The sequence below is a fragment of the Schistocerca cancellata genome, chromosome 1 (genome assembly GCF_023864275.1).
Source record: "Schistocerca cancellata isolate TAMUIC-IGC-003103 chromosome 1, iqSchCanc2.1, whole genome shotgun sequence".
Classification (NCBI taxonomy): Eukaryota; Metazoa; Arthropoda; class Insecta; order Orthoptera; family Acrididae; genus Schistocerca; species Schistocerca cancellata.
The window spans coordinates 1,164,204,725-1,164,214,569 of NC_064626.1; positions in this window are offsets into that span (position 1 = coordinate 1,164,204,725).

Sequence of the window (9,845 nt, forward strand, 5' to 3'; positions counted from 1 at the left end):
AGATCCGTCTCCAATCGATCACATATGGGACATCCTCGGGCGACAACTCCAGCATCATCCACAACCAGCATTAATCGTCCCTGTACTGACCGTCCAAGTGCAACAGGCATGGAACTCCATCACACAAACTGACAACCGGTACCTGTACAACAAAATGCATGAACATTTGCATGCGTCTATTCAACATTATGGCGGATACACCGGTTATTAATGTACCAGAATAGTCCGCAGCTCGTGGTCGTGCGGTAGCGTTCTCGCTTCTCATCCCCGGGTTCCCGGGTTCGATTCCCGGCGGGGTCAGGGATTTTCTCTGCCTTGTGATGACTGGGTGTTGTGTGCTGTCCTTAGGTTAATTAGGTTTAAGTAGTTCTAAGTTCTTGGGGACTGATGACCATAGATGTTAAGTCCCATAGTGCTCAGAGCCATTTGAACCATTTGAATGTACCAGAATATGATATTTGCAGTGCCTTATCTCACGTTTACATTAACCTGTGATCTTGCAATATTAATCACTTAAATGTGTTACCTACAGAGATGTATTCCCAAAATTTCATTGCTCTACCTTATTTATTTTTGATGTAAGCGATTTTTTCCGTTATGTGTATACCGGGTGGTCCATTGATCGTGACCGGGCCAAATATCTGACGAAATAAGCGTCAAACGAAAAAACTACAAAGAACGAAACTTGTCTAGCTTGAAGGGGAAACCAGATGGCGCTATGGTGGGCCCGCTAGATGGCGCTGCCATAGGTCAAACGGATGCCAACTACGTTTTTTTAAAGAGGAACCCCCTTTTTTATTACATATTCGTGTAGTATGTATAGAAATATGTATGTTTTAGTTGGACCACTTTTTTCGCTTTGTCATAGATGGCGCTGTAATAGTCACAAACATATGGCTCACAATTTTAGACGAACAGTTGGTAACAGGTAGGTTTTTTAAATTAAAATACAGAACGTAGCTACGTTTGAACATTTTATTTCGGTTGTTCCAATGTGATACATGTACCTTTATAAACTTATCATTTCTGAGAACGCATGCTGTTACAGCGCGATTACCTGTAAATACCACATTAATGCAATAAATGCTCAAAATGATGTCCGTCAACCTCAATGCATTTGGCAATACGTGTAACGACATTCCTCTCAACAGCGAGTAGTTTGCCTTCCGTAATGTTCGCACACGCATTGACAATGCGCTGACGCATGTTGGCAGGCATTGTCGGTGGATCACGATAGCAAATATCCTTCAACTTTCCCAACAGAAAGAAATCCGGGGACGTCAGATCCGGTGAACGTGAGGTGCTTCGACGACATATGCACATGTCATGAAATATGCTATTCAGTACCGCTTCAACCGCACGCGAGCTATGTGCCGGACATCCATCACGTAGTGAAACATCTTGTAGTAACATCGGTATAACATTACGTAGGAAATCAGCATACATTGCACCATTTAGATTGCCATCGATAAAATGGGGGCCTATTATCCTTCCTCCAATAATGCCGCACCAGCCAAGGTCGCTGATGTTCAACTTGTCGCAGCCATTGTGGATTTTCCGAAGCCCAGTAGTGCATATTATGCCGGTTTACGTTAGCGCTGTTGGTGAATGACGCTTTGTCGCTAAATAGAACGCGTGCAAAAAATCTGGCATCGTCCCGTAATTTCTCTTGTGCCTAGTGGCAGAACTGTACACGACGTTCATAGTCGTCGCCATGCAATTCCTGGTGCATAGAATTATGGTACGGGTGCAGTCGATGTTGTAGCATTCTCAACACCGACGATTTTGAGATTCCCGATTCTCGCACAATTTGTCTGGTACTGGTGTGCGGATTAGCCGCGACAGCAGCTAAAACACCTACTAGTGCATCATCATTTGTTGCATTGTTTGCATTGCATTGCATTTGTTTGTGGTTGACGTTTCACATGTGGCTGAACACTTCCTGTTTCCTTAAATAACGTAACTATCCGGCAAACGGTCCGGACACTTGGATGATGACGTCCAGGATACCGAGCAGCATACATAGCACACGCCTGTTGGGTATTTTGATCACAATAGCCATACATCAACACGATATCGACCATTTTCCGCAATTGGTAAACGGTCCATTTTAGCACGGGTAATGTATCACGAAGCAAATACCGTACGCACTGGCGGAATGTTACGTGATACCACGTACTTTTACGTTTGTGACTATTACACCATCATCTATCAGAAAGCGAAAAAAGTGGTCCAACTAAAACATTCATATTTCTTTACGTACTTCACGAATACGTAATAAAAAACGGGGGTACCTATTTAAAAAAACGCAGTTGATATCCGTTTCATCTATGGCAGCGCCATCTAGCGGGCCAACCATAGCGCCATCTGACTTCCCCCTTCAAGGTAGACGAGTTTCGTTCTATGTAGTTTTTTCGTTTGATGCTTATTTCGGGAGATATTTGGCCCGGTCACTATCAATGGACCACCCTGTATATACAAAATTTTTGTAGGTTAGGAATACGTTGACAGCAAATTTTGTTGCTGTTTGGATTACAAATGTAATTTACCTTCTTTTAATTTGTGTGTTTTCTGTGGCAGCCAACAGAAATCAACTACAAGTCTATATTAACACAGCATTAATCTGCAACACAAGGATGTTAGCCAGGCTTACCTCAAGTCCAGAATAAGCCAGGCCGATTATGATTTTTAATGCTGTCTGTGGTAGTGCCATGCTTGCAAAAATGTATGGGGTTTGAGAATTTTATGACTGGCGAGGAATTTTTTTTAAATTTTAGACCTACATGTTGGACATCGCGGTTTTAAACATTCACTTACGGCTGTGCCTCTCTCAGCCGATCTTGTACCAAGTACTGACGTCGATGGAGAGGCGTGGCTGCCGGCTCTTCCACAACTTTTCACTTACCGGGACTGCTGGTCATTTGGCAACACGACAAGGGCAGTATGTTTATGTAGTTTTGTTGTGTGAGGTAGCTCGTCTAAACGTGTTTGATCAGTTTATCTCTGTTCATTTTCTGTCACATGGTATAGTCACAGGCAAAAGAAAGTGTGTGTTTAGTGTTAATCTGCAACAAGAATACAAATGTTTGAGATTGTGTAGTGACACTAACAATGAGCGTGCTTACTGCACACAGTGTACCGGAGATTTTTCTGTTGCACATAAAAGAAAGGGTGATTTTAGAGACCACGTGAAAACAGTTAAATATAGAGGTACTATTAATACTACTGCTTTACCAAACGTAAGATCTTTTTTTAAGAAACAAAGGTGGGGATAACAGTGATCTGGATTGTGCTGCTAAAGAGGATACATTGTCATACCGCAATGCTAGACACGAATTCTGTACATCAGCCTGAACATTTAAACCGGTTGGAAAATTGTATAGCCCCAAAATTTTTAACTACTGGAACCGAAATCCCGGCAGTTATTGTCAACGTTAATTTTCCATTTAGATCTGATAATGTGTTGTGTTCTTTAGAAAACTTTAATTGTGTAACAATAACGGTGGACAGCTGAAACAGAAGTGGAATAAAATGTAAGATATTTCAGTCTGGAGAAGCGAAACTTTTAAATGTCGATGAAGTTTAAGTGAAACTGCTCAAATTTGGACGCAGTACCTTTCGCAGTGCGTGAAAAAATTCAAAGGCGAAAAAAAATTTCTTCTTGTACTGCTGTCTACCGAAAAATTCTACTGAATAAATCAAGTTTAATGTTTCAGTAAACTGTTAAGACTTTTAAATAATTTCTAAAACACGTCCTTCGTTGGACCCGATCAAATATAATAAAATCTTAAAAATGGCTGCGAACTAGCAACTGTATATATCTGAAGAGGTTGAAAAAATCAACCAACCAGTTGCAAAACAAAGGTTTATTAGCCCTTGACCTAGGTATAGATAATTCTAAAAATATCTTCTTCAGAAGACATAATAAACCTTTGTTTTGCAACTTGTTGGCTGATTTTTTTCCACCTCTTCATAAAACATAGTAATATTTCCTGGGTTGGACACAAAAAGTATGGTAAGCCTAATGTTAGGGAAACGTCTGAATTGAATTTTTATTTTGAATATAACCTTTAAGCTAAGTATTTGTAAGTAGGCTGTTTAGGTTTTTATGATGGTAACACCACGTAGTGATCGGTATGAAGATCGCTGGGTGCTCTGTGTGCAGTCTGTGGCTGTTTGGACTCATTGTTGGAATATTCGCTTGCGTGGTGTTGGGCACTTGGATGTGAACAGCGCGTAGCGTTGGGCAGTTGGATGTGAACCGCCAGCAGAGGTGGATGTGGGGAGAGAGATGCCAGAGTTTTGAGAGCGGACGATCTGGACGTGTGTCCGTCAGAAAAAGGAAATTTGTAAGACTGGACGTCATGAACCGATACATATATTGTGACTTTTGAACATTATTAAGGTAAATACATTGTTTGTTCTCTATCAAAAGCTTTCATTTGCTAACTATACCTATCAGTAGTTAGTGCTTTCAGTAGTTAGAATATTTTTTTTAGCTGGCAGTATTGACGTTCGCTGTATTGCAGTAGTTCGAATAACGAAGATTTTTGTGAGGTAAGTGATTCACGAAAGGTATAGATTATTGTTAATCAGGGCCATTCTTTTGTAGGGATTATTGAAAGTCAGACTGCGTTGCGCTAAAAATATTGTGTGTCAGTTTAGTGATGATCAGAATAACTAAAGAGAAAACTGTCTGAGTACGTTGAGTTTTGCTCAGCTGTTTGAAAATCAAATAACGTAAGAGTTTTCCCAGCACTGTCATTCTTAATTTTCAAAGGAGAAGTTTCATATTGTCGTAAAATGTTCATAATGCCCGATTTGACGCTCATAAAATTGACTTAAATCCAGTAATATTTTTCATGCACATCCATCTTATACAGTTTTACTTCCGATGGTCAGGTCCCAAGCTGTGCTTAGCTGTACCCTCAATAAATACAGTAGTCTGAGGCGAGCAGAGCTTGCAATCTGGCCGTCGAAACGTTGAAGCGGGAGCGACGGGTATGCAGCGAAAAAATTGTCACATAAGGCGATATAGTGGCCACCAGTGACGTCACAAACGGCAGCGGCGCTGTATAAGGGCGGGTGCAGTCACTTCTTGATAGTGGCCAAGGGACATCCGACCAGAAGCCTGTGAATATCTTACCGTCTGGTATGGCTGGAAGCTCGACAGAAATTTAAGTACAAATGGTTCAAATTGCTGTAAGCACTATGGGACTTAACATTTGAGGTCATCTGTCCCCTAGACTTAAACCTAACTAACCAAAGGACATCACACACATCCATACCCGAAGCAGGATTCGAACCTGCTACGGTAGCAGCAGCGCGGTTCCGGACTGAAGCACCTAGAACCGCTCGGCCACAGAGGCCGGCTGTTAAGTACATTCAAAGACAAAAATGATGACGCACCACGAAGGAATAAGCCTAATGGAACGGAAAAGTGTAGATGTGACATACATCTACAGACAAACAAATGATTACAACTTCACCGAATGGTTCAAATGGCTCTGAGCACTATGGGACTCAACTGCTGTGGTCATAAGTCCCCTAGAACTTAGAACTACTTAAACCTAACTAACCTAAGGACATCACACAACACCCAGCCATCACGAGGCAGAGAAAATCCCTGACCCCGCCGGGAATCGAACCCGGGAACCCGGGCGTGGGAAGCGAGAACGCTACCGCACGACCACGAGATGCGGGCACAACTTCACCGAAACTGGATGATTTATTGAAGAGAAAGAGCTGGACAAATTGAGCAAATCAATAAACCTCCAGTCCCTCTCTGGCCCGTATGCAAGCTGTTCTTCGGCTTGGCATTGATTCACAGAATTGTTGGATGTCCTCCTGAAGGATACCATGCCAAATTCTGACCAGTTCGGGCACTAGGTTCCGATGTGGTTGGAAGGCCCTGCCCACAATGCTCCAAATGTTCTCAATTGGGAAGAGGTCCGGCGACCATACTAGCCAAAGTAGGGTTTGGAAAGCGCGAAGACAAGCAGTAGAAATTCTCACCATGTACGGGCGAGCATTATCTTGCTGAAATGTAAGTCCAGGATGGCTTTCCATGAAGGGCAACGAAACGGGACATAGAATATGTTCGACGTTCTGCTGTGCTGTGAGGATACCGCGGATGACGACCAAAGGGGTCCTGTTATGAAAAGAAATGGCACCCCAGACCATCACCCCTGGCTGTCGGATCGTATGGCGGGTGACACTCAGGTTGGTGATCAACCGCTGTTCAGGGCGTTTCCAGACGCGTGTTCGCTGGTCCTCGTGCCTCATTTCGAAGCGGGACTCATCACCGAAGACAATTCTACTACAGTGAATGAGATTCCAGGCCCCAATGATCGGCAAAGACGTGTCTGGAGACGCACCGGACAGTCAAACTGAGTGTCGCCTGCCATATGGCCCGACAACCAGAAGGTCTGGGGTACCATTTCTTTTCATGCCAGGACGCCCTTGGTTGTCATCCTCGACAATCTTACAACACAGCGGTACGTCGACGATATTCTACGCCCCATTTCGTTGCCCTTTATGCCAACCCATCCTGGACCTATATTTCAGCAAGATAATGCCCGCCCGCACACGGCGAGAGTTTCTACTGTTTGTCTTCATGTTTACCAAACCCTACCTTGGCCAGCAAGGTCGCCGGATCTCTCCCCAATTGAGAACGTTTGGAACATTATGGGCAGGGCCCTCCAACCAGCTCGACATTTTAACGATCTGACGGGCCAACTGGACAAAATTTGGCAAGATATCCCTCAGGATGACGTCCAACAACTCTGTCAATCAATGCCAGTCCGAATATCTGCTTCCTAAATTAAAACAGGCTTACGACAGGGAGACGCTCATTCATGTGTCCTCTTCAACCTTGCAGTAAAGAAAGTGGTTCGGGAGAGTAATTTACGTCTATACAATGGTCTCCGATTCGAACACAGCGAAGTAAAACTCCTGGCTTATGCAGATGATATAGAGTTGCTGAGTGAAACTGAAGAAGAACTGAAACACATGTACAGATCTCTCAGCTCCAGTGCCAACAAAATCGGGCTTTTGATTAACCAAGAGAAAACCGAATATATGGAAATAGGTAGAGTCATAAACTCAAATCCTTACTTTGAAATTGACCAACATTCTAAATTCAGAAAAGTTCCCCAGTTTAAATACCTTGGATCACCTTTCAACAGTAAAAATATCATAACAATGGATATAAATGAAAGAATAGCCTCAGGTTCAAGATGTCTGTACTCACTAGGCAACCCACTCAAAATTAAAGCTTTGTCAATCACCACAAAGATGAAGATATACAACACTGTCATCTGCCCCACAGTACTGTACAGTTCAGAAAGCTGGACGCTTACAAAGAATGAAAGAGAAAAACTTAATGTTTTCGAAAGAAAAGTAATGAGAAAAATCTGAGGACGTGTGTTGGAGAATGGCGTATGGAGAATTCGAAAGAACAATGAAATTTATCAGTTAATGAAGCAACCCACTATCATCCAGAATTTAAAAAGGAGGAGAGTGCAATGGGCTGGGCATGTGGCCAGAATGGAGAACAACAGAATCAGCAAGAAAGCATTTGAAGGAACTCTCCAGGCAACAAGACCATTGGGCCAACCTCGTACAAGGTGGAAAGATGACAGAGAAGGACATCGCAGCATTAGGAATTTCCTCAGGGTGGAGAGAGGCTGCGAGAGATAGAAGGTGGTGGAGGCAGATCGTTGATGCAGCGCGTGGTCTACAGGGCCGGTGATCGCTGGGAAGAAGAAGAAGAAGAAGAAGAAAAGGGTCAGAGGTGGACAAACACACAATTGACTTGGTCAGTTTGTGAAGTTTTTTCTCTTGCATACATCATCCAATTTTTTCTGAAATTGCAATCCATTGTTCGTCTGTACATGTACGTCTGATCTACAGTTTTCTGCCCCTTTCGGATAATTTCTTCGCGGCGCGTCAACTTTTTTTTCTTGTTTTGTCGTAAGAGTGTATACGCGTATATCGCCACTACGTACTTTTGTTAGCGCCACCACGCATTCGTACATAACGACAGAGATTGCCTTAAAGCCTCAGAGTGCCTATTACCAGCGTACCCAAAGATTCCTTCCGTTCGAATTCCGATACCATACACAGAGTTGTCCGCAGCTCGTGATCTCGCGGTAGCGTTCTCGCCTCCCGAGCACGGGGTCCCGGGTTCGATTCCCGCCGGGGTCAGGGATTTTCACCTGTCCCGAGATGGGTGGGTGTTGTTGTGTCGTCTTCATCAACATTCATCCCCATTACGGTCGGAGGAAGGCAGCGGCAAACCACCTCCATTAGCACCTTGCCTAGGCGGTGATGGTCTCCCGCATCGTTCCCCTACGCTCTGTTAAAACAGCATGGGACTCCATTTCCATTCCATACACAGAGCTGACATCAGAGATAAATAATGTGGCTATATGTGGAATAACAGTGGTTTGTGCAGGCCAACAGGTGAGTTGAGTGCTAGTCTTCGGAGGTTCTCTGCCCAGTGTCGGATACCCAATGGGACTTGTCTCGGCCGCATAGAGGCCTAATTGCTTGCCGGTTAACGAACAAACAGTAGAAAGAGTCCAAGAGCAAAAGGTAAGCGGTACGAGGAAATTTAGTGGCTAAAGCAAAGATACGCGGTGTCACGTTCTGCGGGCAAACAAAGCAAAACGAGCAACCCTCCACTTGCGGAGCGTGGGACGACAGTCATTGCGCAAACACTCTAACTTCCTGCTCAAGTTACGCTCACGGCTATTTCAGGAGCACCTGTCCATAAGCCGAGACACGGCTGTCAGAGGCCCTTTCTCTCTGGTTTATTTCTTTGCTGGTTTATATTTGTGTTTAAACAACATATCTCTCAGATAGTTTTAAACAATTATCGTATTAGAAATGTGTTGTTTATCCGCAGCTGTTAAAAGTTTCTTTCCAGTATCTTGTACGATAAAACATATTAATCGATATGTTCATTAGAGGCACTGGTACTTTGTCTTTTGTCCGTCTTATGACTAAATCGTTTCTGTGTATAACCAGCTCCCAATCCCTCGAGACCATCACCCCCAAAACGATACTACATATCAGCCGTTACCCATAACAAACAGTAGCATATACACAAACTTTATATTGAAGAAAAATGTAATAAACGACCAGTATGGAACAACTGGATAGAAATAACATATTCTACAGGCTGAGTGGAAAGTAACCCCCTATTTTGAATTATGGATTTCCGTTGATGTAATGATTGCAGTGAAAGTTTTGTAGACTAAAAAAAAAAAAAACAAATGGTTCAAATGGCTCTGAGCACTATGGGACTTAACATCTGAGAACTTAAGAGCTACTTAAACCTAACTAACCTAAGGACATCACACACATCCACGCCCGAGGCAGGATTCAAACCTGCGACCGTAGCGGTCGCGCGGTTCCACACTGAAGCGCCTAGAACCGCTCTGCCACACCAGCCGGCTGTAGACTAAAGTATGCCCTTTTTTCATATGTTTTCCTGTCCCTGTGAAGCCACAGAAATGCCAGGACGACTAAGCATTGAACAGAGAGCCAAAATTGCAGCGAGATAAGTAGTGTGGCTGTCTGCAATGCAGATGCAATGGTGGTGGAGAAGTCAAAATGAGACGCAAGCTGTTCTAGATGCAAAAACAATAACTGACATAGAAAATTAACGACTACCGGAAGTGTCGTGGACATGAAGAGATTAGTGAGGCCCTCGACTTCGGTATCAGAGGAAAAGGTGGCCACAGAGAGGGAAATGTTCGAGAGCTGCCATTCAAAACCAACAAGGCAGGCGGAAAGGGCATTTCGTGTATTACTCGCTATTCTGTGCGTGCAGATCC